Here is a 6453-nt window from a genome sequence, read left to right on the forward strand (position 1 = left end):
TATGGACACCAAGGGGGGAAACCGGTGGGATGGGGGTGGGGTGGGGGTGGGATGAATTGGGAGATTGGGATTGACATGTATACACTGATGTGTATAAAATGGATGACTAATAAGAATAAATAAATAAACATTAAAAAAAAGAATTCGGAGGGGGGAGGGATAGTTAGGGGGTTTGGGATTGACATGTACACACTGCTATATTTAAAATGGATAACCAACAAGTACCTACTGTATAGCACAGGGAACTCTGCTCAATATTATGTAACAACTTAAATGGGAAAATAATTTGAAAAAGAATAGATACATATATATGTATAACTGAATCACTTTGCTGTACACCTGAAACTAACATAACATTGTTAATCACCTATACTCCAATATAAAATAAAAACTTTAAAAAGGAGGGGAAGAGGGGGAGGTGGGAGAGGGAGAGGGAGAGGGAATTCCCTGGCGGTCCAGTGGCTGGGAATCTGCGCTTCCACTGCTGGGGCTCCAGGTTCCATCCCCGGTCGGTCGGGGAACCCGCAACCCGCAAGATCCTGCAAGCCGCATGGCGCTGCCAAAAAAAAAAAAAAAAAAAAAAAAGTCGGGCGTTGGGGGACCGTTCAGAGGATCAGGGCTGGAGGGCAGATGGGCTGCCATGCCCTGCTGTCTGGTCTTGAGCAACCCTCCGCGGTCTCCCGTTGAATATCTCCAGACCCGCACACGCTGAAGGTGAAGGGGTATGCTGCCTCCCGAGGCGAAATTTGTCTGAAACCGTCTCCTTCAGTCCCGAGTGTCGGAACCGCTGCGGGAGAAGCTCTGTTGCTGGCGTTGCGTCTTCACGCAGCGACCCAAGCCGCGATCCTGCGCCCAAGTGAATCGCAGAAGCCATATCCCCGGTCCTGACTTGCCGGCCCCCAGGTCGCAGTTCCCGGCCTCCACCCAGGCGGCGTGTCCGCAGTTCCTGAGGAAATTGAAGGTGAAGCAGTAGCCAATAGAAATACAGCTTGGAAGCTCTTAGGGAGGGGCACGGGTGCAACTGGCCAATCGGGGCTGCCTTCATCCCTTTAAAAGTTCTGCGGCGCGCTACGGAACACAGGTACTTCTCGAAGGCCGGCCGCTGTTCTCCGAGGGGACCTGAGCGGACCCCTGCGCGCCACCAACGGTGATGGCGTCAGCCAGAGGCAGCTGTCGCATCGCCCGCGCCATCGGGGCCGTGCTCCCCCTGAACTGGCTTGGAGACGCATCGTCGGGGCAGCCCCCTAACAGTTCCGTGGGCAACGGATCTGAGAGCACTCACCCGACCTGGGGTCCCCGCAGACCTGGACGGCCTGGAGGGTGTGGCGGAGGCCGGCGCGGCGCTGGCGATGCGTGCGCTGATCGCTGGCGCCCAGCTGGCCCTGTGCACTTTCGGGCTGGTGGGCAACGTTCTGGTGCTGGTCCTGGTGCGGTCCCAGCAACGGCGCCACCGCTCGCTGCTCAACTGCTTCCTCCTCAGCCTTGCAGCCACCGACCTGCAGTTCGTGCTGACACTGCCCTTCTGGGCCGTTGACCTGGTGCGTGACTTCAGCTGGCCCTTCGGGAATGCCATGTGCAAGGTGGTGTTCACGGTGCTCAACATGTAAGCCAGCAGTCTATCCCTCAGCGCCATCAGCGTGGCGCGCTACTGCGTGGTGGCGAGCGCACTGCGCCCCAGCCGGCCTGGCACCCCATGGGCTGTCTGCGTGTGCTGCTTGCTCTGGGCCACTGCAGTCCTGGCCACTGCGCCCACCTCCCTGTTCGCCACAGTGGCCAGCGTCGGGGGCAAACGCTAGTGCCTGCTGCGCTTCCCCGACGGCGGTCCCGACTGGCTGGCCTTCTACCATCTGCAAAAGATCGCCGTGGCCTTTGTGCTGTGGCTGGCCACGCTGGGCACCTGCTCGCTGCTGTTCCTGCCTTTCTGCGTCGGCGGCGGGCATGCTGGCCGCCTGGGGTCCGGCTCCGACGACGCTCCCGGGTTACCCGCGTGCTGGCCTGCGGGCTGCTGGCCTTCGTGCTCTGCTGGCTGCCCAACCAAGCGCTTATGCTCTGGGGGGTGCTAGTCAAGCTGAACGTCGTGCCCTGGGACTGCGCCTACTTCCTGGCTCAGGCCTACCTCTTCCCACTGTGCATCTGCCTGGCGCACTCCAACAACTGACTCAATCCGATGCTCTACTGCCTGCTGCTCTGCGACTTCCTCCAGGGCCTGCGAGAGCTCTGCGGCTGGGCCAAGTGCCCCGTGGACCTCCGACCGTTCTCCGACTGCCCTGCCCCAGCTACCGCGCTCTCTGATTAGGCCTGAACCCGCAGAACCACACCTCTCAGTAAGGACCACCCGCCGCCCCGTCGGTACCAAGAGTGATGCGGCAGATTATGCCACTTGGGTTTGGAGTGATGATGTCAAGGAGCAGTGGCTGATTTTAGGGCCCGTGTTCTGGGTTCCAATGGAGAAGCAGGCCCTTTGGCCGGGGAGATTACTTAAGACCGGGAGTTCACCACTAACCTGTGTGACCCAGGGTGAGTCCCTTCCTCCCTGGCCTCAGTTCCCTCATCCGTACAAGGAGAGGTAAGGGTTAGATGAACCCTGGGGGACTCTGCCACGTCTAGCCCTTTGAGGCTCCTGGCACAACCCCTGCAAACAGTGTGAGCTCCATTCATCGCCCTCTAAGGCACTTAATCTGACTCCTGCTTTATGTTCCCTTTTGTTGTTATAAGGGAGCTGTGAGAGAGGCGTGTGGGCTATTTTTGGAAACCTAGAGTGGAGGGACTTCAGGGATGTCAGGTAGCCCTTGATGGCTCAAGATTTCTGAGCTTTCATCTGCAAGGCCTGCCTGCTACTTGTCCTCCCTGGATCCTGGGGGCTTGGCTGACCCCACCATCACTCATCCAGCAGTATGCTATGACCCTGAGCATGCTAGCTGTTGCATGAAAGGTGGCTACAAGGAGCAGCCAGAAGGCCTGGAGCCATGCAGCTTGGGGTGGGGGGAGCAGTGAGGGAGAGTAGCAGTGACCTGAGTGGCTCACATAGGACAGAACTGGGACCTGTGGGAGAGAAGTCATGGGAAGCAGGTTTCCATCCCTCGTTAGGGCAGACCTTTCCCATTTTTGAGCACCTGAGCTTCATGATGTAGTGAGCCCCCTGTCCTTGGAGTTATTACAACAGAGACTGTTGGAGACAGAATTGATGCATCAGATGGGGGTGTGCAGTTGCTAGGTGATTTCGGCAATCCCTTTGAGCCTGGAGGCCTGTAACTGATATGGGACAGGTGGGAGTGTTTGCATGATATAGGTCTTAACAACAATCTCCTCCCCCTGCTCTCCAAATGCACCACTGAAGGTAAATCAAAAGGCAACTGATTTAAATCCCTTCTCTGGTGGACAGCACTTGATCCTCATATTGATGCAGAGCCACCATAAAGCATTCTCAGCACAGTTGAAGGGATTAGGTCATCAGAGGTCAGAATTTGTATTTGCATCCTTGAAAATACTTGCTCATAAATTTCATGCCTGATACTTCTGCCAGAGGAAGACTTGATGCTTGAAGGTAGAGGAAAAAACCTATTACCCACTGCCTGGTGTCCAAGTCAGGAGCCCAGGAAGGACCTTGGGTCAACTCAAATGTCTACAGATTTGTCATCCCAGAGCAGCTGGAGTGGGGGGGGGTGAGGCCCACAGCTAGCCCTTGATGGAATGAGAGTCCCTGTGCCTCATGGTGTGGGTGATACCATTGTTCCTCTAAAGTACCACAGTACAGAAGAATCTGTATTCCTTGGAGTACTTGTCTGCTTAAAAAGAAAATAATGTTTTACAAAGTAAAGAACTGTAGTGATTCACTGGTAGCTCCAAGCCTTGATTATTTTTCTCAGTGTTATTTTAAAAATGGATCTCTTGCAGCTCATTTCTCCCTCATGTGCAGAGAAATGTGCTTTGTGGAAGCAACAGCAGGGATAAGGAGCCACTACTGCAGTTCTCACCTGTCTTCCTGCAGCCCATTCCCTGTTGTCCATGGGACCAGCCATAAGAACTAAAAGGGTGGGATATGGGGTGCTCTCCCAAGAGAACATGAGACCTGTGTGGGAGCTGCAAGTGCTCTAAATAAGAAATAATAACTTATTAAATAAAACCTGAGGGCAGTGATCATTTCTAAAATCATTCTGTTTAAAGAATATTGTAGAAAGTTACACTAATGACTCCATAAATACCATATAGTGGGCCCTAGGGTATGGGAGGCAAAGACATTCAACTTGGAGCCAGTCTGATCAGAAGCCCTTGCTCCGCCATGATTTGTACCTTAAGCAAGTCACTCTGCCTGTCTGAGCCTCGGTTTCTTATCTATAAAATGAGTGGGTTGATAATTCCCTGTAATAATTTCCAGATAAATGATTAATTTTTTACCCCCTCTGTGTTCTTTTCTAATCACTCTTTACTTGCAAACTGTTTTTAGGGTCATTTCTTGCCACAACGCTGTTCATTTAACTCTTAGTTCTTGTGAACTGTTTCCTTTATCAAGGTTAGGGTGAACTTTTACTGACTCATGTCATAAAAGCATCATGTTGCCCAGAAAAGGACTATGGCTCCTGTGGAAGGTCAGATCAAATACCTGTATTGGTAGTCTCAAACCGTGGGCTCAGCTCTGAGCCAGCACTCTTGAGGCTTCCCTTGCAACTGCCTTGTGTGTGGAAATAGGACCCAGGTGTGCCCCACAAGGACAGCCCCCAGTCAGGGGTGCATTCAGCATGGTCCTGACCCCAGCATTGAGGGTATAGTGAGGAGGAAGGCACGGGGGACGGGGCACTCTGAGAAGACTGTCTGGAAAGGTGATCTAGAAGAGTGCATCGTCACTAGATGTTAAGAGGGGCATGAGGGAAATGCACATGCAGAAGTGCAGAATAAATGAGATTTCTGAGGGAAAGAATAAACACCAAAACTTGTTGAGCAAGAAGAGCAGTGAGCTGGCATTTGTTGAGCACTGGGCAATGAGACAGGTACAGGGCTTGTGTATGCTTGGTCCTCGAAAAGGATTTTGAGGTGTGTAGTATTATTCACATTGTAAGGAGGAAACGAAGGCTCAGAGAAGTGAGGGAATTGCCCAAGGTCACACAGCTTGTGAGGCGGCATAGCAAGCATTTCAAACTGAAGTTCCCTGATTCGAAAGCCCACACTGTTTTGTTTTTGTTTTTTTTGCAGTACGCGGGCCTCTCACTGTTGTGGCCTCTCCCGTTGTGGAGCACAGGCTCTGGACGCGCAGGCTCAGCGGCCGTGGCTCACGGGCCCAGCCGCTCCACGGCATGTGGGATCCTCCTGGACCGGGGCACGAACCCATGTCCCCTGCATCGGCAGGCGGACTCTCAACCACTGCGCCACCAGGGAAGCCCCCAAAGCCCAAACTCTTAATTGCTTTTGGCTCATCTGCCAGATGCCAAGAATGGGGGTAAAATGCTCAAAGAGGCCAAAGGACAACTTGTGTCCCGGGCATAGAGGCAACAAAGGAGCCAGGTGCCTGCAAAAGAATAGGTGCTCTGAATGAGTGAATGGACCCTAGGTCGGCTGTGGTGTCAGGTGCTGCAGTGGAGGGGAGAAGAGTGGGGAGTGATGGCCTGAATGAATTGCAAGGACATCTTATATTGTCACTAACCCAGCACATCCCAGCCTCCTCAGTAGCATGTAGGGGAGAGGCATGAGGGGATGCTCAGACTTCTGAAGCCCCTCCAAGTGGGCGGAGGTATAGAGCCGTGGACCCTGTGCCAGGAGGTGCGTGAGTGGCTGGCTTAAGGACATTTTCAGCTTGCAGAGATGACCCCCTGGCCCCTTGTAGCAACCAGGCCCCAGTGCCTCAGGCTTGGCAAGCTTACTCTGCTGAATTCTTCCCTGAAGAGGACAGGACGCGTCCCTGCACCCCTACCCTGAGTCACACAGCCCGGGAGTCCCTCCCGACCCTGGCCACCTTTCTCTTTTCCCTTCAGGACAGGGGCAGCTGAGCCTTTCTTCCTCTTCCAAGTCACCTCACTCCCAGGTCCTCCATTGAGCATTTCAAGTGTTGGAACCCCAGGCGGATGTTCTAGACCTTTCCTCAACCCCAGCCGCTCTCTGTGAACATTTTTGGGGCCCTCGTGTCCTGCTTTGCACCCCTTCATTGTGTGCCTCGAGTCTTTTCTCTGTTTTGGCTCTTGGCTTTCCACTCTGCTGGCATCCCTGCAGTTCCTCTGCCCACCTTGGAGGACAAGGGCAGACACACAGGTCTTCTTGGTCCCCTGTGCAATGCTCTGCCTGTGAAGGATAACAAACTGGATGCTGAGTATGTTTCCATTTCTTCTTCAGTTATAAACTGTAAATATCTGTGTCTGAGTCTTGCTTGTATTGCTTATACGGTAGGCTCTCAATAAATGTTTGATGAATGAGTGAACACTGCTCTGTATGTCCTCACTCTCCTGTTTGCCTGTGTATGATGTGGTC

At 53.4% G+C, this 6453-nt stretch overlaps 1 pseudogene across 1 annotated transcript; it reads left to right on the forward strand.

Annotated features, from left to right (window-relative positions):
* Positions 1-1074: 1074 nt before the first annotated feature.
* On the forward strand, positions 1075-4102 carry LOC309802992 (relaxin-3 receptor 2-like; annotated as a pseudogene). Its single transcript has one exon. The product of its transcript is annotated as a relaxin-3 receptor 2-like (transcript).
* The last annotated feature ends 2351 nt before the right edge of the window (positions 4103-6453 follow it).

The sequence above is a fragment of the Mesoplodon mirus genome (genome assembly GCF_964341445.2).
Source record: "Mesoplodon mirus genome assembly, chromosome: 4".
In the NCBI taxonomy this organism is placed as follows: domain Eukaryota; kingdom Metazoa; phylum Chordata; class Mammalia; order Artiodactyla; family Ziphiidae; genus Mesoplodon; species Mesoplodon mirus.